The sequence below is a fragment of the Schistocerca serialis genome, chromosome 4, assembly GCF_023864345.2.
Source record: "Schistocerca serialis cubense isolate TAMUIC-IGC-003099 chromosome 4, iqSchSeri2.2, whole genome shotgun sequence".
Lineage (NCBI taxonomy): Eukaryota > Metazoa > Arthropoda > Insecta > Orthoptera > Acrididae > Schistocerca > Schistocerca serialis.
In genome coordinates this window covers 924,817,949-924,845,747 of record NC_064641.1, presented here as the reverse complement: position 1 = coordinate 924,845,747, position 27,799 = coordinate 924,817,949, and positions in this window count along the sequence as shown.

Sequence of the window (27,799 nt, the reverse complement as noted above, 5' to 3'; positions counted from 1 at the left end):
TCTACATTGTGCATTTTGTATTTAATTTCGTTGCAATATCTGTGTTTCATCGTCAATAAGAAGGTCCAAGGGATACAGACAACCTACTGCAAAGCATTGCAATCTAAAATTGGTCTCACAGCAATGGTTCAAAACATGGACAGTAAGAAGAGTCAGTCTTCTTGAACTTAAGTCGGCATTGTGCCGTTTGATTTTAATACCGATGCAATTTCCGTGTTTCATCGTCAATAAGAAGGTGCAAAGGATACAGTAAACCTGAAGTGAAGCATCGGAATCCAAAACTGGTCTCACAGGAATGGTTCATAGCATAGAAAGTAAGAAGAGTCAATCTTCTTGTACTTAAGTCGGCATTGTGCTTTTTGTACTTAATTCAGATGCAATTTCTGTGTTTCATCGTCAATATGAAGGTCCAAGCGATACAGTAAACCTGAGGTGAAGCATCAAAATCTAAAACTGGTCTCACAGGAAAGGTTCAGAACATAGACTGTGAGAGGGGTCAATCTTCTTGTACTTAAGTCAGCTTTGTGCATTTTGTAATTGATTTCGATGCAATTTCTGTGTTTAATCGTCAATAAGAAGGTCCAAGGGATACAGTAAACCTGAAGTGAAGCATCAGAATCTAAAACTGGACTCACAGGAAAGGTTCAAAGCATAGACAGTAAGATGAGTCAGTCTTCTTGTACGTAAGTCGGCATTGTGCCTTATGTATTTGACTCAGATCCAATTTCTGTGTTTAATCGTCAATAAGAAGGTCGAAGGGATACAGTAATCCAGAGGTTAAGCGTCGGAATCTAAAACTGGTCTCACAGGAAAGGTTCATAACATAGACAGTAAGAGGAGTTAGTCTACTTGTACTAAAGTCTACATTGTGCATTTTGTAACTATTTTCAATGCAATTTCTGTGTTTCATTGTCAAGAAGAAGGTCCGAGGGATTCTGTAATTCTGAGGTGAAGCATCGGGATATAAAACTGGTCTCACAGAAAAGGTTCAAAATATAGACAGTAAGAAATGTCAGTCTTCTTGTACTAAAGACGGCATTGTGCCTTTTCTATTTAATTCGGATGCAATTTCTGTGTTTCATCATCAATAAGAAGGTCCAAGGGATGCAGTAAACCTGAAGTGAAGCATCGGAATCTAAAACTGGTCTCACAGGATAGGTCATAGCATAGAAAGTAAGAAGTGTCAGTCTTCTTGTACTTAAGTCGGAATTGTGCTTTTTGTACTTAATTCCGATGCAATTTCTGTGTTTCATCGTCAATAAGAAGGTCCAAGCGATACAGTAAACCTGAGGTGAAGCATCAGAATATAAAACTGGTTTCACAGGAAAGGTTCAACTAATAGAATGTAAGAAGAGTCAGTCCTCTTGTACTTAAGTCGGCATTGTACATTTTGTATTTAATTCCGAAGCAATTCTGTGTTTCATCGTCAATGAGAAGGTCCAAGTGATACAGTAAACCTGAAGTGAAGCATCGGAATCCAAAACCTATACTCACAGAAGTGGTTCAAAGCATAGACAGTAAGAAGAGTCAGTTTTCTTGTACTTAAGTCGGCATTGTGCCTTTTGTATTTAATTCCGATGCAATATCTGTGCTTCATCGTCAATAAGAAGCTCCAAGGTTTACAGTAAACCTGAGGTGGAGGTTTGGAATCTAAAACTGGTCTCACAGGAAAGGTTCAAATCATAGACGGTTAGAGGAGTCAGTCTTCTTGAATTTAAGTCGGCATTGTGCCCTTTGTATTTAACTCCAATGCAATTTCTGTGTTTCATCGTCAACAAGAAGGTCCAAGGGATACAGTAAAACTGAAGTGAAGCATCGGAATCTAAAACTGGTCTCACAGGAAAGGTTCAAATCATAAACATGTAGAAGAGTCAGTTTTCTTGTACTTAAGTCAGCATTGTGCCTTTTGTATTTAATTCCGATGCAATTTCGGTGTTTCATCGTCAATAAGAAGATCCAAGAGATACAATATACCTGAAATGAAACATCGGAATCTAAAACTTGTCTCACAGGAAAGTTTCAAAACATAGACACAAAGAAAAGTCAGTTTTCTTGTACTTAAGTCGGTATTGTGCCTTTTGTATTTAATTCCGATGCAAATTCTGTGCTTCATCGTCAATAAGAAGCTCCAAGGGATACAGTAAACCTGAAGTGAAACTTTGAATCTAAAACTGGTCTCACAGGAGAGGTTCAAATCATAGACAGTAAGAAGAGTCAGCCTTCTTGTACTTAAGTCGGCATTGCGCTTTTTGTATTTAATTCCGATGCAATTTCTGTGTTTCATCGTCAATGAGAAGGTCCAAGTAATACTGTAAACCAGAAGTGGAGCATCGGATTCTAAAACTGGACTCACAGGAAAGGTTCAAAACATAGACAGTAAGAAGAGTCAGTCTTCTTGTTCTTAAGTCGGCATTGAGCCTTTTTTATTTAATTCCGATGCAATTTCAGTGTTTCATCGTCAATAAGAAGGTCCAAGGGATACAGTAAACGTAATGTGAAGCATCGGAATCTAAAACTAGTCTCACAGGAAAGTTTCAAATAATAGACAGTAAGAAGAGTCAGTCTACTTCATCTTAAGTCGGCACTGTGAATTTTGTATTTAATTCCGTTCAATTTCTCAGTTTCATCGTCAAGAAGAAGGTCCAAGGGATACACTAAACTTGAAGTGAAGAATCGGAATCTAAAACTGGTCTCACAGGAAAGGTTCAAAACATAGACAGTAAGAGGAGTCAGTCTACTTGTGTTATTTGTGTTCAATTCCGATGCAATCTCTGTGTTTTGTTATCAATAAGAAGGCCCAAGGGATACAGTAAACCTGAAGGGGAGCATCGGAATCTAAACCTGGTGCCACAGGAAAGGTTCAAATCATAGAATGTAAGAAGAGCCAGTCTTCTTGTACTTAAGTCGGCATTGTGCCTTTTTTATTCAATTCCTATGCAATTTCTGTGTTTCATCGTCAATAAGAAGGTCCAAGGAATACAGTGTACCTAATGTGAAGCATCGGAATCTAAAACTGGACTCAAAGGAATGGTTCAAAACATAGGCAGTAACAAGAGCCAGTCTTCTTGTACTTAAGTCTACATAGTGCATTTTGTATTTTTTTTCGATGCAATTTCTGTGTTTCATCGTCAATAAGAAGGTCCAAGGGATTCTGTAAACCTGAGGTGAAGCATCGGAATCTAAAACTGGTCTCACAGGAAAGGTTCAAGTCATAGACAGTAAGTAGAGTCAGCCTTGTTGTGCTTAAGTAGGGATTGTGATTTTTGTATTTTATTCCGATGCAAATTCTGTGTATCATCGTCAATAAGTAGGTTCATGGGATACAGTAAACCTGAAGTGAACCATCGGAATCCAAAACTATTGTCACTGGAAATTTAAAAAAATAGGCAATAAGAGGTGTCAGTATTCTTGTACTTAAGTCTACATTGTGCATTTTGTATTTAATTTCGTTGCAGTTTCTGTGTTTCATCGTCAATAAGAAGGTCCAAGCGATACAGTAAACCTGAAGTGAAGCATCGGTATCTAAGACTGGTCTCTCAGGAACGGTCCAAAACATAGACAGCAAGAAGAGTCTGTCATCTTGTACTTATGTCGGCATTGTGGCTTTTGTATACAATTCCGATGCGATTTCTGTGTTTAATCGTCAATAAGAAGGTCCAAGGGATACAGTAAACCTGAAGTGAACCATCGATATCTAAAACTGGTCTCACAGGAAAGGTTCAAAACACAGACAGTGTGGAGAGTCAGTGGTATAGTACTTAAGTCGGCATTGTGCCTGTTGTATTAAATTCTGAATTATTTTCTGTGTCTCATCGTCAATAAGAAGGTCCAAGGGATACAGTAAACCTGAAGTTAAGCACCGGAATCTAAAACAGGTCTCACAGGAATGATTCAAAACATAGACAGTAAGAAGAGTCAGTCTTCATGTGCTAAAGTCTACATTGTGCATTTTGTAATTATTTTCAATGCAATTTCTGTGTTTCATTGTCAATAAGAAGGTCCAAAGGATTCTGTAATCCTGAGGTGAAGCATCGGGATATAAAACTGGTCCCATAGGAAAGGTTCGAAATATAGACAGTAAGATATGTCTGTCTTCTTGTACTAATGACGGCATTGTGCCTTTTCTATTTAATTCGGATACAATATCTGTGTTTCATCATCAATAAGAAGGTTCAAGGGATGCAGTAAACCTGGAGTGAAGCATCGGAATCTAAAACTGGTCTCACAGGATAGGTCATAGCATAGAAAGTAAGAAGTGTCAGTCTTCTTGTACTTAAGTCGGAATTGTGCTTTTTGTACTTAATTCCGATGCAATTTCTGTGTTTCATCGTCAATAAGAAGGTCCAAGCGATACAGTAAACCTGAGGTGAAGCATCAGAATATAAAACTGGTTTCACAGGAAAGGTTCAACTAATAGAATGTAAGAAGAGTCAGTCCTCTTGTACTTAAGTCGGCATTGTGCATTTTGTATTTAATTCCGAAGCAATTCTGTGTTTCATCGTCAATGAGAAGGTCCAAGTGATACAGTAAACCTGAAGTGAAGCATCGGAATCCAAAACCTATACTCACAGAAGTGGTTCAAAGCATAGACAGTAAGAAGAGTCAGTCTTCTTGTACTTAAGTCGGCATTGTGCCTCTTTTAATTAATTCCGATGCAATTTCTGTGTTTCATCGTCAATAAGAAGGTCCAAGGGATACACTAAACCTGAAGTGAAGAATCGGAATTTAAAACTGGTCTCACAGGAAAGGTTCAAAACATAGACAGTAAGAGGAGTCAGTCTACTTGTGTCATTTGTGTTCAATTCCGATGCAATCTCTGTGTTTCGTTGTCAATAAGAAGGCCCAAGGGATACAGTAAACCTGAAGTGGAGCATCGGAATCTAAACCTGGTGCCACAGGAAAGGTTCAAAACATAGAATGTAAGAAGAGCCAGTCTTCCTGTACTTAAGTCGGCATTGTGCCTTTTTTATTCAATTCCTATGCAATTTCTGTGTTTCATCGTCAATATGAAGGGCCAGTGGGGTTCCGGGTACCTAATGTGAAGCATCGGAATCTAAAACTGGACTCAAAGGAATGGTTCAAAACATAGGCAGTAACAAGAGCCAGTCTTCTTGTACTTAAGACTACATAGTGCATTTTGTATTTAATTTCGATACAATTTCTGTGTTTCATCGTCAATAAGAAGGTCCAAGGGATTCTGTAAACCTGAGGTGAAGCATCGGAATCTAAAACTGGTCTCACAGGAAAGGTTCATAGCATATACTGTAAGAAGAGTCAGTCTTCATGTACGTAAGCCGGCATTGTGCCTTATGTATTTGATTCCGATCCAATTTCTGTGTTTCATCGTCAATAAGAAGGTCCAAGGGATACAGTAAACCAGAGGTGAAGTATCGGAATCTAAAACTGGTCTCACAGGAAAGGTTCATAACATAGACAGTAAGAGGAGTCAGTCTTCTTGTACTTAAGACTACATTGTGCATTTTGTATTTAATTTCGTTGCAATATCTGTGTTTTATCGTCAATAACAAGGTCCAAGGGATACAGAAAACCTACTGCAAAGTATTGCAATCTAAAATTGGTCTCACAGCAAAGGTTCAAAACATGGACAGTAAGAAGAGTCAGTCTTCTTGAACTTAAGTTGGCATTGTGCCGTTTGATTTTAATACCGATGCAATTTCCGTGTTTCATCGTCAATAAGAAGGTGCAAAGGATACAGTAAACCTGAAGTGAAGCATCGGAATCCAAAACCGGTCTCACAGGAATGGTTCGTGGCATAGAAAGTAAGAAGAGTCAGTCTTCTTGTACTTAAGTCGACATTGTGTTTTTTGTACTTAATTCCGATGCACTTTCTGTGATTCATCCTCAATATGAAGGTCCAAGCGATACAGTAAACCTGAGGTGAAGCATCAAAATCTAAAACTGGTCTCACAGGAAAGGTTCAGAACATAGACTGTGAGAGGAGTCAATCTTCTTGTACTTAAGTCAACTTTGTGCATTTTGTAATTGATTTCGATGCTATTTCTGTGTTTAATCGTCAATAAGAAGGTCCAAGGGATACAGTAAACCTGAAGTGAAGCATCGGAATCTAAAACTGGACTCACAGGAAAGGTTCAAAGCATAGACAGTAAGATGAGTCAGTCTTCTTGTACGTAAGTCGGCATTGTGCCTTATGTATTTGACTCAGATCCAATTTCTGTGTTTAATCGTCAATAAGAAGGTCGAAGGGATACAGTAATCCAGAGGTTAAGCGTCGGAATCTAAAACTGGTCTCACAGGAAAGGTTCATAACATAGACAGTAAGAGGAGTTAGTCTTCTTGTACTAAAGTCTACATTGTGCATTTTGTAATTATTTTCAATGCAATTTCTGTGTTTCATTGTCAAGAAGAAGGTCCTAGGGATTCTGTAATTCTGAGGTGAAGCATCGGGATATAAAACTGGTCTCACAGAAAAGGTTCAAAATATAGACAGTAAGAAATGTCAGTCTTCTTGTACTAAAGACGGCATTGTGCCTTTTCTATTTAATTCGGATGCAATTTCTGTGTTTCATCATCAATAAGAAGGTCCAAGGGATGCAGTAAACCTGAAGTGAAGCATCGGAATCTAAAACTGTTCTCACAGGAGAGGTTCATAGCATAGAAAGTAAGAAAAGTCAGTCTTCTTGTACTTAAGTCGGAATTGTGCTTTTTGTACTTAATTCCGATGCAATTTCTGTGTTTCATCGTCAATAAGAAGGTCCAAGCGATACAGTAAACCTGAGGTGAAGCATCAGAATATAAAACTGGTCTCACAGAAAAGGTTCAGAACATAGACAGTAAGAGGAGTCAGTCTTCTTGTACTTAAGTCTACATTGTGCATTTTGTAATTGATTTCGATGCAATTTCTGTGTTTAACCGTGAATAAGAAGGTCCAAGGGATACAGTAAACGTGAAGTAAAGCATCGGAATCTAAAACTGGTCTCACAGGAAAGGTTCAAGACATAGACAGTAAGTAGAGTCAGTCATCTTGTACTTAAGTAGGGATTGTGATTTTTGTATTTAATTCCGATGCAAACTCTGTGTATCATCGTCAATTAGAAGGTCCATGGGATACAGTAAACCTGATGTGAAACATCGGAATCCAAAACTATTGTCACAGGAAAGGTTCAAAACATAGGCAATAAGAAGGGTCACTCTTCTTATACTTAAGTCTACATTGTGCATTTTGTATTTAATTTCGTTGCAATTTCTGTGTTTCATCGTCAATACGAAGGTCCAAGGGATACAGTAAAAGTGAAGTGAAGCATCGGCATCTAAAACTGGTCTCTCAGGAACGGTTCAAGACATAGACAGCAAGAAGAGTCAGTCATCTTGTACTTAAGTCGGCATTGTGCCATTTGTATTTAATTCCGATGCAATTTCTGTGTTTCATCATCAATAAGAAGGGCCATGCGATACAGTAAACCTGAGGTGTAGCATCAGAATCTAAAACTGGACTCACAGAAAAGGTTCAGAACATAGACAGTAAGAGGAGTCAGTCTTCTTGTACTTAAGTCTACATTGTGCATTTTGTAATTGTTTCGATGCAATTTCTGTGTTTAATCGTCAATAAGAAGGTCCAAGGGATACAGTAAACCTGAGGTGAAGCATCGGAATCTAAAACTGGTCTCACATGGAAGGTTCAAAATATAGACACTCAAAAGTGTCAGTCTTCTTGTACTAAATTCGGCATTGTGACTTTTTCATATAATTCGTATTCAATTTCTGTGTTTCATCGTCAATAAGAAGGTCAAAGGGATGCAGTAAAACTGAAGTGAAGCATCGTTATCTAAAACTGGTCACACAGGATAGGTTCAAATCATAGACAGTATAAAGAGTCAGTGTTCTTGTACTTAAGTCGGCATTATGCCTTTTGTATTTAATTCCGATGCAATTTCTGTGTTTCATCGTCAATAAGAAGGTCCAAGGGATACAGTAAAACTGCAGTGACGCATCAGAATCTAAAGCTGGTCTCACAGGATAGGTTCAAAACGTAGACAGTACCAAGAATCAGTCTTCTTGAACTTAAGTCTACATTGTGCATTTTGTATTTAATTTTGATGCAATATCTGTGTTTCATCGTCAATAAGAAGGTCCAAGGGGTACAGTACACCTGTGGCGAAGCATCGGAATCTAAAGTTGGTCTCATAGGAGAGGTTGAAAACATAGACACTAAGAAGAGTCAGTCTTCTTGCACTTAAGTCGGCATTGTGCTTTTTCAATTTAATTCCGATGCAATTTCTGTGTTTCATCGTCAATAAGAAGGTCCAAGGGATATTGTAAACCTGAAGTGATGCATCGATATCTAAAACTGGTCTCACAGGAAAGGCTCAATCATAGAAAGTAAGAAGAGACAGTCTTCTTCTACTTAAGTCGGCATTAGGCCATTTTGTATTTAAATCCGATGCAATTTCTATGTTTCATCGTCAATAAGAAGGTCCAAGGCATACAGTAATCCTGAAGTGATGCATCGATATCTAAAACTGGTCTCACAGGAAAGGTTCAAAATAAAGACAGTAAGTAGTGTCAGTCTTCTTGTACTTAAGTAGGCATTGTGATTTTTGTATTTAATTCCGATGCAATATCTGTGTATCATCGTCAATAAGATGGTAAAAGGGATACAGTAAAACTGAAGTGAAGCATCGATAACTGAAACTGGTCTAACAGGAGGGGTTCAAAGAAAAGACAGTAAGAAGAGGCAGTCTTCTTGTACTTATGTCGGCATTGTGCCTTTCATATGTAATTCCGATGCAATTTCTTTGTTTCATCGTCAATAAGAAGGTCCAAGGGATACAGTAAAGCTGAAGTGAGGCTTCGGAATCAAAAACTGGTCTCACAGGAAAGGATCAAAGCATAGACAGTAAGAAGAGTCAGTCTTCTTGTACTTAAGTCTGCATTGTGCCTTTTGTATTTAATTCCGATGTAATTTCTGTGTTTCATCGTCAATAAGAAGGTCCAAGGGATACAGTAATCCTGAAGTGAAGCATCGATATCTAAAACTGGTCTCACAGGAAAGGTTCAAAACATAGACAGTAAGAAGAGTCACACTTCTTGTACTTATGTTGGCATTGTGCCTTTTGTAAAAAAATTCCAATGCAATTTCTATGTTTCATCGTCAATAAGAATGTCCAAGGGATACAGTAAACCTGAACTTAAGCATCAGAATCTAAAACTGGTCTCACAGGTAAGGTTTAAACATAGAGAGAAAGAAGAGTCAGACTTCTTGTACTTATGTCAGCGTTGTGCCTTTTGTATTTAGTTCAGATTCAATGTCTCTGTATCATCGTCAATTAGAAGGTCCAAGTGATACAGTATACGTGAAGTGAAGCATTGGAATCCAAAACTGGTCTCACAGGAAAGGTACAATCATAGACAGTAAAGAGAGTCTTCTTAAACTAAATTCGGCATTGTGCCGTTTGAATTTAATACCGATGCATTTTCTGTGTTTCATCGTCAATAAGAAGGTGCAAGGGATACAATTAACCTGAAGTAATGCATCGGAATCTAAAACTGGTCTCACAGGAAAGGTTCATAGCATAGAAGGTAAGAAGAGTCGGTCTTCTTGTACTTATGTCGGCATTGTGCCTTTTGTATTTAATTCCGATGCAATTTCTGTGTTTCATCGTCAATTAGATGCTCCAAGGGATACAGTAAACCTGAAGTGAAGCATCGGAATCTAAAACTGGTATCACAGGAACGGTTAAAACCATAGACATTAAGAAGAGTCAGTCATCTTGCACTTAAGTTTTCATTGTGCTATTTCAATTTAATTCCGATGCACTTTCTGTGGTTCATCGTCAATGAGAAGGTCCAAGGGATACAGTAAACATGAAGTGAAGCATCGATATCTAAAACTGGTCTCACAGGAAAGGCTCAATCATAGAAAGTAAGAAGAGACAGTCTTCTTCTACTTAAGTCGGCATTAGGCCATTTTGTATTTAAATCCGATGCAATTTCTATGTTTCATCGTCAATAAGAAGGTCCAAGGCATACAGTAATCCTGAAGTGATGCATCGATATCTAAAACTGGTCTCACAGGAAAGGCTCAAATCATAGAATGTAAGAAGAGTCAGTCCCCTTGTACTTATGCTGGCATTGTGCCTTTTGTTTTTAATTCGGATGCAATTTCAGTGTTTCATCGTCAATAAGAGGGTCCGAGGGATACAGTATACCTGAAGTTAAGCGTCGGAATCTAAAACTGGTCTCACAGTAAACTTTCAACACATAGACAGAAAGAAGAGTCAGTCTTCTTGTACTTAAATCGGCATTGTGCCTTTTGTATTTAATTCGAATGCAATTTCGGTGTTTCATCGCCAATAAGAGGGTCCGAGGGATACAGTATACCTGAAGTTAAGCGTCGGCATCTAAAACTGGTCTCACAGTAAACTTTCAACACATAGACAGAAAGAGTAGTCAGTCTTCTTGTACTTAAGTCGGCATTGTGCCTTTTGTATTTAATTTCGATGCAATTTTTGTGCTTCATCGTCAATAAGGAGTTCCAAGGGATACAGTAAATCTCAAGTGAAGCATCGATATTTAAAACTGGCCTCACAGAAAAAGTTCAAAGCTTAGACACTAAGAAGAGTCAGTCTTCTTGTACCTAAGTCGGCATTGTGCCTTTTGTATTAAATTCCGAATCAATTTCTGTGTTTCATCGTTAATAAGAAGGTCCAAAGGATACAGTATACCTGAAGTGAAGCATCGGAATCTAAACCAAGTCTCACAGGAAAGATTCAAAACTTAGACAGTAAGAAGAGTAAGTCTTCTTGTACTAAAGCCTACATTGTGCATTTTGTATTTAATTCAGATGCAATGTCTCTGTATCATCGTCAATAAGAAGGTCCAAGGGATACAGTAAACCTGTACTGAAGCAACGGAATCTAAAACTGGTCTCAAAGGAAAGGTTCAAACATAGATAGTAAGAAGAGTTAGACTTCTTGTACTTAAGTCGGCATTGTGCCTTTTGTATTTAATTCAGATGCAATGTCTCTGTATCATCGTCAATAAGAAGGTCCAAGGGATACAGTATACCTGAAGCGAAGCATTGGAATCTAAAACTGGTCTCACACGAAAGGTACAATCATAGACAGTAAAGAGAGTCAGGCTTCTTGTTCTACATTCGGCATTGTGCCGTTTGAATTTAATACCGATGCAATTTCTGTGTTTCATCGTCAATAAGAAGGTGCAAGGGATACAGTAAACCTGAAGTAAAGCATCTGAATCTAAAACTGGTCTCACAGGAAAGGTTCATAGCATAGTAAGTTAGAAGAGTCAGTGTTCTTGTACTAAAGTCGGCATTGTGCCTTGTGTATTTAATTCGGATGCAATGTCTGTGTTTCGGCGTCAATAAAAAGGTCCAAGGGATACAGTAAACCTGAAGTGAAGCATCGATATCTAAAACTGGTCTCACAGGAAAGGTTAAAACATAGACAGTAAGTCGAGTCAGTCTCCTTTTACTTAAGTACTCATTGTAATTTTTGTATTTAATTCCGGTGCATTTTCTGTGTATCATCGTCAATAAGAAGGTCCAAGCGATACAGTAAACTTGAAGTGAAGCATCGATATCTAAAACTGGTCGCACAGGAAAGGCTCAAATCATCGAAAGTATGAAGAGACAGTCCTCATGTACTTAAGTCGGCATAGTGCCTTACGTATTTAATTCCGATGCAATTTTTGTGTTTCATCGTCAATAAGAAGGTCCAAGGGATACAGTAAACCTTAAGCGAAGCATCGGAATCTAAAACTGGTCTCACAGGAAAGGTTCAAAACATAGACAGTAAGAAGAGTCAGTATTCTTGTACTTAAGTCGGCATTGTGCCTTTTGTATTTAATTCGCACGCAATTTCTGTGTTTCACCGTCATTAAAAATGTCCAAGGGATACAGTAAACCTGAGGTGAAGCAATGATATCTAAAACTGGTCTCACAAATAAGGTACATAACATAGACAGTAAGAAGAGTCAGTCTTCTTGTACTTAAGCCTGCATTGTGCCTTTTGTATTTATTTCCGATACAATCTCTGTGTCTAATCGTCAGTAAGAGGGTCCGAGGGATAGAGTATACCTGAAGTGAAGCATCGGAATCTAAAACTGGTCTCACAGGAAAGGTTCAAAACATAGACAGTGAGAAATGTCAGTAGTCTTGTACATAAGTCGGCATTGTGCCTTTTGTATTTAATTCGCACGCAATTTCTGTGTTTCACCTTCATTAAAAAGGTCCAAGGGATACAGTAAACCTGAAGTGAAGCATCGATATCTAAAACTGGTCTCTCAGGAAAGGTTCAAAGCATAGCCATTAAGAAGAGTCAGTCTTCTTCTTCGTGAGTCGGCATTGTGCCTTATTTATTTGATCAGATGCAATTTCTGTGTTTCATCGTCAAAAAGAAGGTCCAAGGGATACAGTAAACCTGAGGTGAAGCATCGGAATCTAAAACTGGTCTCACAGGAAAGGTTCATAATATAGACAGTAAGAAGAGTCAGTCTTCTTGTACTTAAATCGGCTTTGTGCATTTTGCATTTAATTCCGATGCAATTTCTGTGTTTCATCGTCAATTACATGGTCCAAGGGATACAGTAAACCTGAAGTGAAGCATCGGAATCTAAAACTTGTCTCACAGGAATGGTTCAAAGCATAGACAGTAAGAAGAGTCAGTCTTCTTCTTCGTGAGTCGGCATTGTGCCGTTTGAATTTAATACCGATGCAATTTCTGTGTTTCATCGTCAATAAGAAGGTGCAAGGGATACAGTAAACCTGAAGTAAAGCATCAGAATCTAAAACTGGTCTCACAGGAAAGGTTCATAGCATAGTAAGTAGGAAGTTTCAGTCTTCTTGTACTTGTGTCGGCATTGTGCCTTTTGTATTTAATTCCGATGCATTTTCTGTGTATCATCGTCAATAAAAAGGTCCAAGCGATACAGTAAACTCGAAGTGTAGCATCGATATCTAAAACTGGTCTCACAGGAAAGGCTCAAATCATCGAAAGTATGAAGAGTCAGTCCTCATGTACTTAAGTCGGCATAGTGCCATTTGTATTTAATTCCGATGCAATTTCTGTGTTTCATCGTCAATAAGAAGGTCCAAGGGATACAGTAAACCTGAAGCGAAGCATCGGGATCTAAAACTGGTCTCACAGGAAAGGTTCAAATCATAGACAGTAAGAAGAGTCAGTATTCTTGTACTTAAGTCGACATTGTGCCTTTTGTATTTAATTCGCACGCAATTTCTGTGTTTCACCGTCATTAAAAAGGTCCAAGGGATACAGTAAACCTGAGGTGAAGCAATGATATCAAAAACTGGTCTCACAAGAAAGGTACAAAACATAGACAGTAAGAAGAGTCAGTCTTCTTGTACTTAAGTCTGCATTGTGCCTTTTGTATTTAATGCCGATATATCTCTGTGTCTAATCGTCAATAAGAAGGTCCGAGGGATAGAGTATACCTGAAGTGTAGCATCGGAATCTAAAACTGGTCTCACAGGAAAGATTCAAAACATAGACAGTAAGAAGAGTCAGTAGTCTTGTACATAAGTCGGCATTCTGCCTTTTGTATTTAATTCGCACGCAATTTCTGTGTTTCACCTTCATTAAAAAGGTCCAAGGGATACAGTAAACCTGAAGTGAAGCATCGATATCTAAAACTGGTCTCTCAGGAAAGGTTCAAAGCATAGACAGTAAGAAGAGTCAGTCTTCTTCTTCGTGAGTCGGCATTGTGCCTTATGTATTTAATCCGATGCAATTTCTGTGTTTCATCGTCAAGAAGAAGGTCCAAGGGATACAGTAAACCTGAAGTGACGCATCGGAATCTACAACTGGTCTCACACGAGAGGTTCGAAGTGTAAACGGTAAGAAGAGTCAGTCCTCTTGTACTAAAGTCAGCATTGTGCCTTTTGTATGTAATTCGGATGCAATTTCTGTGTTTCATCGTCAATGAGAAGGTCCAAGGGTGCAGTAAACCTGAAGTGAAGCATCGATATCTAAAACTGGCCTCACAGGTAAGGTTCAAATCATGGACTGTATGAAGAGTCAGTGTTCTCGTACTTAGGTCGGTATTGTGCCTTTTGTGTTTAATTCCGATGCAATTTCTTTGTTTCGTCGTCAATAAGAAGGTCCAAGGGATACAGTAACCCTGAATTGAAGCATCAGAATCGAAAACTGGTCTGACAGGAAATGTTCAAAACATAGACAGTACGAGGAGTCAGTCTTCTTGTACTTAAGTCGGCATTGTGCCTTTTGTATTTAATTCAGATGCAATGTGTCTGTATCATCGTCAATAAGAAGGTCCAAGGGATACAGTATACCCGAAGTGAAGCATTGGAATCTAAAACTGGTCTCGCAGGAAAGGTACAATCATAGACAGTAGAGAGAGTCAGTCTTCTTGTACTAAATTCGGCATTGTGCCGTTTGAATTTAATAACGATGCAATTTCTGTGTGTCATCTTCAATAAGAATGTGCAAGGGATACAGTAAACCTGAAGTAAAGCAACGGAATCTAAAACTGGTCTCCCAAAGGAAAGGTTTAAAACATAGACAGTAAGAAGAGTCAGTATTCTTGTACATAAGTCGGCATTGTGCCTTTTGTATTTAATTCGCACGCAATTTCTGTGTTTCACCTTCATTAAAAAGGTCCAAGGGATACAGTAAACCTGAAGTGAAACATCGATATCTAAAACTGGTCTCACAGGAAAGTCTCAAACCATAGAATGTCAGAAGAGTCAGTCTTCTTGTACTGAAGTCGGCATTAGGCGTTTTGTATTTAAATCCGATGCAATTTCTATGTTTCATCGTCAATAAGAAGGTCCAAGGGATACAGTAAACATAAAGTGAAACATCGGAATCCACTACTGGTCTCACAGGAAAGGTTCAATACATAGACAGTAAGAAGAGTCAGTCTTCCTGTACTTAAGTCGGCATTGTGCCTTTTGTATTTAATTCCGATGCAATATCTGTGTATCATCGTCATTAAGAAGGTAAAAGGGATACAGTAAAGCTAAAGTGAAGCATCGATAACTGAAACTGGTCTCACAGGAGGTGTTCAAAAAAAAAGACAGTAAGAAGAGACAGTCTTCACGCACTTTTGTCGGCATTGTGCCTGTCGTATGTAATTCCGATGCAATTTCTATGTTTCATCGTCAATAAGAAGGTCCAAGGGATACAGTAGAGCTGAAGTGAAGCATCGGAATCTAAAACTGGTCTCACAGTGAAGGTTCAACACATAGACAGAAGGAAGGGTCAGTCTTCTTGTACTTAAGTCTACATTGTGCCTTTCGTATTTAATTCGTATGCAATTTCAGTGTTTCATCGTCAATAAGAAGGTCCGAGGGATACAGTATACCTGAAGTTACGCATCGGAATCTAAAACTGGTCTCACAGGAAACGTTCAAAGCATAGACAGTATAAAGAGTCAGTGTTCTTGTACTTACGTCGGCATTGTGCCTTTTGTATTCAATTCCGAAGCAATTTCTGTGTTTCATCGTCAATAAGAAGGTCCAAGGGATACAGTGAACCTAAAGTGAAGCATCGGAATCAAAAACTGGTCTCACAGGAATGGTTCAAAATATAGACAGTAACAAGAGACAGTCTTCTTGTCTACATTGTGCATTTTGTATTAAATTTCGATGCAATTTCTGTGTTTCATCGTCAATAAGAAGGTCCAAGGGATACAGTATACCTTAAGAGAAGCATCGGAATCTAAAACTGGGCTCACAGGAAAGGTTCAAAGCATAGACAGTAAGAAGAGTAAGTCTTGTTGTACTTAAGTCGGTATTGTGCCTTTTGTATTTAATTCGGAACCAATTTCTGTGTTCCATCGTCAATAAAAAGGTCCAAGGGATACAGTAAAGCTGAAGTGAAGCATCGGAATCTAAAACTGGTCTCACAGGAAAGATTCAAATCATAGTCAGTAAGAAGAGACAGTCTTCTTGTACTTAAGTCAGCATTGTGCCTTTTGTATTTATTTCGGATGCAATTTCTCTGCTTCATCGTCAATAAGAAGTTCCTAGGGATACAGTAAACCTGAAGTGAAGCATCGATATCTAAAACAGGTCTCACAGGAAAGGTTCAAAACATAGACAGTATGAAGAGTCAGTGTTCTTGTACTTATGTCGGCATTGTGCATTTTGTATTCAACTCCGATGCAATTTCTGTGTTTCATCGTCAATAAGAAGGTCCAAGGGATACAGTGAACCTGAAGTGAAGCATCGGAATCAAAAACTGGTCTCACAGGAATGGTTCAAAACATAGACAGTAACATGAGACAGTCTTCTTGTACTTAAGTCTACATTGTGCATTTTGTATTAAATTTCGATGCAATTTCTGTGTATCATCGTCAATAAGAAGGTCCACGGGATACAGTAAACTTGATGTGAAGCATTGCAATCTAAAACTTGTCACACAGGAAAGGTTCAAAACATAGACAGTAAGAAGAGTCAGTCTTCTTGTACTTAGGTCTGCATTGTGCTTTTTGTATTTAATTCCGATGCATTATCTGTGTTCCATCGTCAAAAAGAAGGTCCAAGGGATACAGTGAACCTGACGTGAAGCATCGGAATGTAAAACAGGTCTCAAAGGAATGGTTCAAAACATAGACAGTAAGAAGAGGCACTCTTCTTGTACTTAAATCGGCATTGTGCCTTTTGTAAAAAATTCCGATGCTATTTCTGTGTTTCATCGTCAATAAGAATGTCCATGGGATACAGTAAACCTGAACTGAGGCATCGAAATTTAAAACTGGTCTCACAGGAAAGGATCAAACATAGATAGAAAGAAGAGTCAGGCTTCTTGTACTTAAGTCGGCATTGTGCCTTTTGAATTTATTTCAGATGCAATGTCTCTGTATCATCGTCGATAAGAAGGTATAAGGGATACACTATACCTGAAGTGAAGCATTGGAATCTAAAACTGGTCTCACAGGAAAGGTTCATAGCATAGAGAGTAAGAAGAGACAGTCTTCTTGTACTTAAGTCAGCATTGTGCCTTTTGTATTTCATTCGGATGCAATTTCTGTGTTTCATCGTCAATAAAATGGTCCAAGGGACACAGTACACCTGAAGTGAAGAATCGATATCTAAAACTGGTCTCACAGGAGAGGTTAAAGCATAGACAGTAAGTAGAGTCAGTCTCCTTTTACTTACGTAGGCATTGTAATTTCTGTATTTAATTCCGATGCAATTTCTATGTAACATCGTCAATAAGAAGGTCCAAGGGATACAGTAAACTTGAAGTGAAGCATCGATATCTAAAACTGGTCACACAGGAAAGGCTCAAATCATCGAAAGTAAGAAGAGTCAGTCCTCATGTACTTAAGTCGGCATTGTGCCTTTTGTATTTAATTGCGATGCAATTTCTGTGTTTCATCGACAATAAGAAGGTCCAAGGGATACAGTTGACATGAAGCGAAGCATCGGAATCTAAAACTGGTCTCACCGGAAAGGTTCAAAACATAGACAGTAAGAAGAGTCAGTATTCTTGTACTTAAGTCGGCATTGTGACTATTGTATTTAATTCGCACCCTATATCTGTGTTTCACCTTTATTAAAAAGGTCCAAGGGATACAGTAAACCTGAGGTGAAGCATCGATATCTAAAACTGGTCTCACAGGAAAGGCTCTAATCATAGAATGTAAGAAGAGTCAGTCCACTTGTACTTAAGTCGGAATTCTGCCCTTTGTATTTAATTCCGATGCAATTTCTGTGTTTCATCGTCAATATGAAGGTCCTAGGGATACAGTAAACCTGAAGTGAAGCATCGGAATCTAAAACTGTTATCACAGGATACGCTCAAAGCATAGACAGTAAGAAGAGTCTGTCTCCTTGTACTTAAATCGGGATTGTGCCTTTTGTATATAATTCCGATGCAATTTCTGTGTTTCATCGTCAATTAGAAGGTCCAAGGGATACAGTAAACCTGAAGTGAAGCATCGGAATCTAAAACTGGTCACGCATGAAAGTTTCAAAGCATAGACAGTAAGATGAGTCAGTCTTCTTGTACTTAAGTCGGCATTGTGCCTTCTGTACTTAATTCCGATGCAATTTCTGTGTCTCATCGTCAATAAGAAGGTCGAAGGGATACAGTAAACCTGAAGTGAAGCATCGGAATCTAAAACTGGTCACGCATGAAAGTTTCAAAGCATAGACAGTAAGATGAGTCAGTCTTCTTGTACTTAAGTCTGCATTGTGCCTTTTGTATTTAATTCGCACGCAGTTTCTGAGTTTCACTTTCATTAAAAAGTTCCAAGGGATACAGTACACCTGAAGAGAAGCATCGATATCTAAAACTGGTATCACAGGAATGGCTCAAATCATCGATAGTAAGAAGAGTCAGTCCTCTTGTTTTTAAGTCGCCATTGTGCCTTTTGTATTTAATTCCGATGCAATTTCTGTGTTTCATCGTCAATAAGATGGTCCAAAGGATACAGCAAACCTGATGTGAAGCATCGGAATCGAAAACTGGTCTCACAGGAATGGTTCAAAACATAGACAGTAAGAAGAGGCACTCTTCTTGTACTTAAATCGGCATTGTGCCTTTTGTAAAAAATTCCGATGCTATTTCTGTGTTTCATCGTCAATAAGAATGTCCATGGGATACAGTAAACCTGAACTGAGGCATCGGAATTTAAAGCTGGTCTCACAGGAAAGGATCAAACATAGATAGAAAGAAGAGTCAGGCTTCTTGTACTTAAGTGGGCATTGTGCCTTTTGTATTTATTTCAGATGCAATGTCTCTGTATCATCGTCAATAAGAAGGTCCAAGGGATACAGTATACCTGAAGTGAAGCATTGGAATCTAAAACTGGTCTCACAGGAAAGGTTCATAGCATAGAGAGTAAGAAGAGTCAGTCTTCTTGTACTAAAATCGGCATTGTGCCTTTTGTATTAAATTCCGATGCAATTTCTGTGTTTCATCGTCTATTATATGGTCCAAGGGATACAGTAAACCTGACGTGAGGCACCGGAATCTAAAACTGGTCTCACAGGAAAGGTTCATAGCATAGAAAGTAAGAAGAGTCAGTCTTTTTGTACTTAAATCGGCATTGTGCCTTTTGTATTTCATTCCGATGCAATTTATGTGTTTCATCGTCAATAAGAAGGTGCAAAGGATACAGTAAACCTGAAGTGAAGCATCGGAATCTAAAACTGGTATCACAGGAATGGTTCAAACCATAGACACTAAGAAGAGTCAGTCTTCTTGCACTTAATTCGGCATTGTGCTTTTTCAATTTAATTCCGATGCAATTTCTGTGTTTCATCGTCAATAAGAAGGTCCAAGGGATACAGTAAACTTGAAGTGAAGCATCGATATCCAAAACTGGTCTCACATTAAAGGCTGAAACCATAGAATGTAAGATGAGTCAGTCTTCTTGTACTTAAGTCGGCATTAGGCCTTTTGTATTCAAATCCGATGCAATTTCTATGTTTCATCGTCAATAAGAAGGTACAAGGGATACAGTAAACCTGAAGTGAAGCATCCGAATCTAAAACTGGTCTCACAGGAAATATTCAAATCATAGACAGTAAGAAGAGTCACTCTTCTTGTACTTAAGTCGGCTTTGTGCCTTTTGTATTTAATTTCGATGCAATTTCTGTGTTTCATCGTCAATAAGAAGGTCCAAGGGATTCAGTAAACCTGAAGTGAAGCATCGGAATCAAAAACTGGTCTCACAGGAAAGATTCAAATCATAGTCAGTAAGAAGAGACAGTCTTCTTGTCCAAAAGTCAACATTGTGCATTTTCTATTTAATTTCGATGCAATTACTGTGTTTCATCGTCAATAAGAAGGTCCAAGGGGTCCAGTAAACCTGAAGTGAAGCATCGGAATCTAAAACTGGTCTCACGGGAAAGGCTCAAATTATAGACAGTAAGAAGAGTCAGTCTTCTTGTACTAATGTCTACATTGTGTATTTTGTATTTAATTTCGCTGCTATTTCTGTTTCTCATCATCAATAAGAGGGTCCAAGGGATTCTGTAAACTTGAAGTGAAGCATGGGAATCTAGAACTGGTCTCACAGTTGAGGTTCGAAGTATAAACAGTAAGAAGAGTCAGTCGTCTTGTACTAAATTCGGCATTGTGCCTTTTGTATTTAATTCTGATGCAATTTCTGTGTTTCATCGTCAATAAGAAGGTCCAAGGGATCCAGTAAACCTGAAGTGAAGGATCGATATCTAGAACTTGCCTCACGGGAAAGGTCCAAAACATAGACAGTATGAAGAGTCAGTGTTCGTGTACTTAAGTCGGCATTGTGCCTTTTGTATTTAATTCCGATGCAATTTCTTTGTTTCGTCGTCAATAAGAAGGTCCAAGGGATACAGTAAACCTGAAGTGAAGCATCAGAATCTAAAACTGGTCTCACAGGGAATGTTCAAAACATAGACAATACGAGGAGTCAGTCTTCTTGTACTTAAGTCGGCATTGTGTCTTTTGTATTTAATTCCGATGCAATTTCTTTGTTTCGTCGTCAATAAGAAGGTCCAAGGGATACAGTACACCTGATGTGAAGCATCGGAATCTAAAACTGGTCTCACGGAAAAGGTTCAAAACATAGACAGTAAGAAGAGTCGGTCTTCTTGTACTTAAGTCGGCATTGTGCCTTTTGTATTTAATTCAGATGCAATGTCTCTGTATCATCGTCAATAAGAAGGTCCAGGGGATACAGTATACCTGAAGTGAAGCATTGGAATCTAAAACTGGTCTCACAGGAAAGGTCCAATCATAGACAGTAAAGAGAGTCAGTCTTCTTGTACTAACTTCGGCATTGTGCCGATTGAATTTAATACCGATTAAATTTCTGTGTTTCATCGTCAATAAGAAGGTCCAAGGGATACAGTTAACCTGAAGTATAACATCGGAATCTAAAACTGGTCTTACAAGGAAGGTTCAAAGCATAGTAAGTAAGATGAGTCAGTCTTCTTGTACTTATGTCGGTATTGTGCCTTTTGTATTTCATTCGGATGCAATTTCTGTGTTTCATCGTCAATAAAATGGTCCACGGGACACAGTACACCTGAAGTGAAGAATCGATATCTAAAACTGGTCTCACAGGAGAGGTTAAAGCATAGACAGTAAGTAGAGTCAGTCTCCTTTTACTTACGTAGGCATTGTAATTTTTGTATTTAATTCCGATGCAATTTCTATGTAACATCGTCAATAAGAAGGTCCAAGGGATACAGTAAACTTGAAGTGAAGCATCGATATCTAAAACTGGTCACACAGGAAAGGCTCAAATCATCGAAAGTAAGAAGAGTCAGTCCTCATGTACTTAAGTCGGCATTGTGCCTTTTGTATTTAATTGCGATGCAATTTCTGTGTTTCATCGACAATAAGAAGGTCCAAGGGATACAGTTGACATGAAGTGAAGCATCGGAATCTAAAACTGGTCTCACAGGAAAGGTTCAAAACATAGACAGTAAGAAGAGTCAGTATTCTTGTACTTAAGTCGGCATTGTGACTTTTGTATTTAATTCGCACCCAATATCTGTGTTTCACCTTTATTAAAAAGGTCCAAGGGATACAGTAAATCTGAAGTGAAGCATCGATATCTAAAACTGGTCTCACAGGAAAGGCTCTAATCATAGAATGTAAGAAGAGTCAGTCCACTTGTACTTAAGTCGGAATTCTGCCCTTTGTATTTAATTCCGACGCAATTTCTTTGTTTCATCGTCAATATGAACTTCCTAGGGATACAGTAAACCTGAATTGAAGCATCGGAATCTAAAACTGTTATCACAGGATACGCTCATAGCATAGACAGTAAGAAGAGTCTGTCTTCTTGTACTTAAATCGGCATTGTGCCTTTTGTATTTCATTCCGATGCAATTTCTGTGTTTCATCGTCAATTAGAAGGTCCAAGGGATACAGTAAACCTGAAGTGAAGCATCGGAATCTAAAACTGGTCACGCATGAAAGTTTCAAAGCATAGACAGTAAGATGAGTCAGTCTTCTTGTACTTAAGTCGGCATTGTGCCTTCTGTACTTAATTCCGATGCAATTTCTGTGTGTCATCGTCAATAAGAAGGTCGAAGGGATACAGTAAACCTGAAGTGAAGCATCGGAATCTAAAACTGGTCACGCATGAAAGTTTCAAAGCATAGACAGTAAGATGAGTCAGTCTTCTTGTACTTAAGTCTGCATTGTGCCTTTTGTATTTAATTCGCACGCAGTTTCTGAGTTTCACTTTCATTAAAAAGTTCCAAGGGATACAGTACACCTGAAGAGAAGCATCGATATCTAAAACTGGTATCACAGGAATGGCTCAAATCATCGATAGTAAGAGGAGTCAGTCCTCTTGTTTTTAAGTCGCCATTGTGCCTTTTGTATTTAATTCCGATGCAATTTCTGTGTTTCATCGTCAATAAGATGGTCCAAAGGATGCAGCAAACCTGATGTGAAGCATCGGAATCGAAAACTGGTCTCACAGGAATGGTTCAAAACATAGGCAGTAAGAAGAGGCACTCTTCTTGTACTTAAATCGGCATTGTGCCTTTTGTAAAAAATTCCGATGCTATTTCTGTGTTTCATCGTCAATAAGAATGTCCATGGGATACAGTAAACCTGAACTGAGGCATCGGAATTTAAAATTGGTCTCACAGGAAAGGATCAAACATAGATAGAAAGAAGAGTCAGGCTTCTTGTACTTAAGTCGGCATTGTGCCTTTTGTATTTATTTCAGATGCAATGTCTCTGTATCATCGTCAATAAGAAGGTCCAAGGGATACAGTATACCTGAAGTGAAGCATTGGAATCTAAAACTGGTCTCACAGGAAAGGTTCATAGCATAGAGAGTAAGAAGAGTCAGTCTTCTTGTACTAAAATCGGCATTGTGCCTTTTGTATTAAATTCCGATGCAATTTCTGTGTTTCATCGTCTATTAGATGGTCCAAGGGATACAGTAAACCTGACGTGAGGCACCGGAATCTAAAACTGGTCTCACAGGAAAGGTTCATAGCATAGAAAGTAAGAAGAGTCAGTCTTTTTGTACTTAAATCGGCATTGTGCCTTTTGTATTTCATTCCGATGCAATTTATGTGTTTCCTCGTCAATAAGAAGGTGCAAAGGATACAGTAAACCTGAAGTGAAGCATCGGAATCTAAAACTGGTATCACAGGAATGGTTCAAACCATAGACACTAAGAAGAGTCAGTCTTCTTGCACTTAAGTCGGCATTGTGCTTTTTCAATTTAATTCCGATGCAATTTCTGTGTTTCATCGTCAATAAGAAGCTCCAAGGGATACAGTAAACTTGAAGTGAAGCATCGATATCTAAAACTGGTCTCACAGGAAAGGCTCAAAACATAGAATGTAAGATGAGTCACTCTTCTTGTACTTAAGTCGGCATTAGGCCTTTTGTATTCAAATCCGATGCAATTTCTATGTTTCATCGTCAATAAGAAGGTACAAGGGATACAGTAAACCTGAAGTGAAGCATCCGAATCTAAAACTGGTCTCACAGGAAAGGTTCAAATCATAGACAGTAAGAAGAGTCACTCTTCTTGTACTTAAGTCGGCTTTGTGCCTTTTGTATTTAATTTCGATGCAATTTCTGTGTTTCATCGTCAATAAGAAGGTCCAAGGGATTCAGTAAACCTGAAGTGAAGCATCGGAATCAAAAACTGGTCTCACAGGAAAGATTCAAATCATAGTCAGTAAGAAGAGACAGTCTTCTTGTCCAAAAGTCAACATTGTGCATTTTCTATTTAATTTCGATGCAATTACTGTGTTTCATCGTCAATAAGAAGGTCCAAGGGGTCCAGTAAACCTGAAGTGAAGCATCGGAATCTAAAACTGGTCTCACGGGAAAGGCTCAAATTATAGACAGTAAGAAGAGTCTGACTTCTTGTACTAATGTCTACATTGTGTATTTTGTATTTAATTTCGCTGCTATTTCTGTTTCTCATCACCAATAAGAAGCTCCAAGGGATACAGTAAACCTGAAGTGAAGCATCAGAATCTAAAACTGGTCTCACAGGGAATGTTCAAAACATAGACAATACGAGGAGTCAGTCTTCTTGTACTTAAGTCGGCATTGTGTCTTTTGTATTTAATTCCGATGCAATTTCTTTGTTTCGTCGTCAATAAGAAGGTCCAAGGGATACAGTACACCTGATGTGAAGCATCGGAATCTAAAACTGGTCTCACGGAAAAGGTTCAAAACATAGACAGTAAGAAGAGTCGGTCTTCTTGTACTTAAGTCGGCATTGTGCCTTTTGTATTTAATTCAGATGCAATGTCTCTGTATCATCGTCAATAAGAAGGTCCAGGGGATACAGTATACCTGAAGTGAAGCATTGGAATCTAAAACTGGTCTCACAGGAAAGGTCCAATCATAGACAGTAAAGAGAGTCAGTCTTCTTGTACTAACTTCGGCATTGTGCCGATTGAATTTAATACCGATTAAATTTCTGTGTTTCATCGTCAATAAGAAGGTCCAAGGGATACAGTTAACCTGAAGTATAACATCGGAATCTAAAACTGGTCTTACAAGGAAGGTTCAAAGCATAGTAAGTAAGATGAGTCAGTCTTCTTGTACTTATGTCGGTATTGTGCCTTTTGTATTTCATTCGGATGCAATTTCTGTGTTTCATCGTCAATAAAATGGTCCACGGGACACAGTACACCTGAAGTGAAGAATCGATATCTAAAACTGGTCTCACAGGAGAGGTTAAAGCATAGACAGTAAGTAGAGTCAGTCTCCTTTTACTTACGTAGGCATTGTAATTTTTGTATTTAATTCCGATGCAATTTCTATGTAACATCGTCAATAAGAAGGTCCAAGGGATACAGTAAACTTGAAGTGAAGCATCGATATCTAAAACTGGTCACACAGGAAAGGCTCAAATCATCGAAAGTAAGAAGAGTCAGTCCTCATGTACTTAAGTCGGCATTGTGCCTTTTGTATTTAATTGCGATGCAATTTCTGTGTTTCATCGACAATAAGAAGGTCCAAGGGATACAGTTGACATGAAGTGAAGCATCGGAATCTAAAACTGGTCTCACAGGAAAGGTTCAAAACATAGACAGTAAGAAGAGTCAGTATTCTTGTACTTAAGTCGGCATTGTGACTTTTGTATTTAATTCGCACCCAATATCTGTGTTTCACCTTTATTAAAAAGGTCCAAGGGATACAGTAAATCTGAAGTGAAGCATCGATATCTAAAACTGGTCTCACAGGAAAGGCTCTAATCATAGAATGTAAGAAGAGTCAGTCCACTTGTACTTAAGTCGGAATTCTGCCCTTTGTATTTAATTCCGACGCAATTTCTTTGTTTCATCGTCAATATGAACTTCCTAGGGATACAGTAAACCTGAATTGAAGCATCGGAATCTAAAACTGTTATCACAGGATACGCTCAAAGCATAGACAGTAAGAAGAGTCTGTCTTCTTGTACTTAAATCGGCATTGTGCCTTTTGTATTTAATTCCGATGCAATTTCTGTGTTTCATCGTCAATTAGAAGGTCCAAGGGATACAGTAAACCTGAAGTGAAGCATCGGAATCTAAAACTGGTCACGCATGAAAGTTTCAAAGCATAGACAGTAAGATGAGTCAGTCTTCTTGTACTTAAGTCGGCATTGTGCCTTCTGTACTTAATTCCGATGCAATTTCTGTGTGTCATCGTCAATAAGAAGGTTGAAGGGATACAGTAAACCTGAAGTGAAGCATCGGAATCTAAAACTGGTCACGCATGAAAGTTTCAAAGCATAGACAGTAAGATGAGTCAGTCTTCTTGTACTTAAGTCTGCATTGTGCCTTTTGCATTTAATTCGCACGCAGTTTCTGAGTTTCACTTTCATTAAAAAGTTCCAAGGGATACAGTACACCTGAAGAGAAGCATCGATATCTAAAACTGGTATCACAGGAATGGCTCAAATCATCGATAGTAAGAAGAGTCAGTCCTCTAGTTTTTAAGTCGCCATTGTGCCTTTTGTATTTAATTCCGATGCAATTTCTGTCTTTCATCGTCAATAAGATGGTCCAAAGGATACAGCAAACCTGATGTGAAGCATCGGAATCGAAAACTGGTCTAACAGGAAAGGCTCGAATCATAGAATGTAATAAGAGTCAGTCCTACTGTACTTAAGTCGGCATTACGCATTTTGTATTTAATTCCGATGCAATTTCTGTGTCCATCGTCAATAAGAAGGTCCAAGGAATACAGCAAACCTAAAGTGAAAGACTGATATCTAAAACTGGTCTCACAGGAAATGATCAGATCATAGAATGTAAGAAGAGTCAGTCCACATGTACTTAAGTCGGAATTGTGCCCTTTGTATTTAATTCCGATGCAATTTCTGTGTTTCATCGGCAACATGAAGGTCCAAGGGATACAGTAAACCTGATGTGAAGCATCGGAATCTAAAACTGTTATCACAGGATACGCTGAAAGCATAGACAGTAAGACGAGTCTGTCTTCTTGTACTTAATTCGGTATTGTGCCTTTTGTATTTAATTCCGATGCAATTTCTGTGCTTCATCGTCAATTAGAAAGAACAAGGGATACAGTAAACCTGAAGTGAAACATCGGCATCTAAAACTGGTCACGCAGGAAATGTTGAAAGCATAGAGAGTTAGAAGAGTCAGTCTTCTTGTGCTTACGTCGGCATTGTGCCTTTTGTATTTAATTCCGATGCTATTTCTGTGTTCCATCGTCAATAAGAAGGTCCAAAGGATACAGTAAACCTGAAGTGAAGCATCGTAACCGGAAACTTGTCTCACAGGAAAGGCTCGAATCCTAGAATGTAATAAGAGTCAGTCCTACTGTACTTAAGTCGCCATTGTGCATTTTGTATTTAATTCCGATGCAATTTCTGTGTGTCATCGTCAATAAGAAGGCCCAAGGAATACAGTAAACCTAAAGTGAAGGATCGATATCTAAAACTGGTCTCACAGGAAATGCTCAAATCATAGAATGTAAGAAGAGTCAGTCCACTTGTACTTAAGCCATAATTGTGCCCTTTGTATTTAATTCCGATGCAATTTCTGTGTTTCATGTTCAATATCAAGGTCCAAGGGATACAGTAAACCTGAAGTGAAGCATCGGAATCTAGAACTGTTCTCACAGCATAGGCTCAAATCATAGACAGTAAGAAGAGTCTGTCTTCTTGTACTTAAATCGGCATTGTGCCTTTTGTATTTAATTCCGATGCAATTTCTGTGTTTCATGTTCAATATCAAGGTCCAAGGGATACAGTAAACCTGAAGTGAAGCATCGGAATCTAGAACTGTTCTCACAGCATAGGCTCAAAGCATAGACAGTAAGAAGAGTCTGTCTTCTTGTACTTAAATCGGCATTGTGCCTTCTGTACTTAATTCCGATGCAATTTCTGTGTTTCATCGTCAATAAGAGGGTCCAAGAGATACAGTAAACCTGAGGTGAAGCATCGGAATCTAAAACTGGTCTCACAGGAAAGGTTAAAAACATAGACAGTAAGAAGAGGCAGTATTCTCGTACTTAAGTCTGCATTGTGCCTTTTGTATTTAATTCGCACGCAGTTTCTGAGTTTCACTTTCATTAAAAAGTTCCAAGGGATACAGTACTCCTGAAGAGAAGCATCGATATCTAAAACTGGTATCACAGGAATGGCTCAAATCATCGATAGTAAGAAGAGTCAGTCATCTTGTTTTTAAGTCGGCATTGTGCCTTTTGTATTTAATTCCGATGCAATTTCTGTGTTTCATCGTCAATAAGATGGTCCAAAGGATACAGCAAATCTGATATGAAGCATTGGAATCGAAAACTGGTTTCACAGGAAAGGCTCGAATCATAGAATGCAATAAGAGTCAGTCCTACTGTACTTAAGT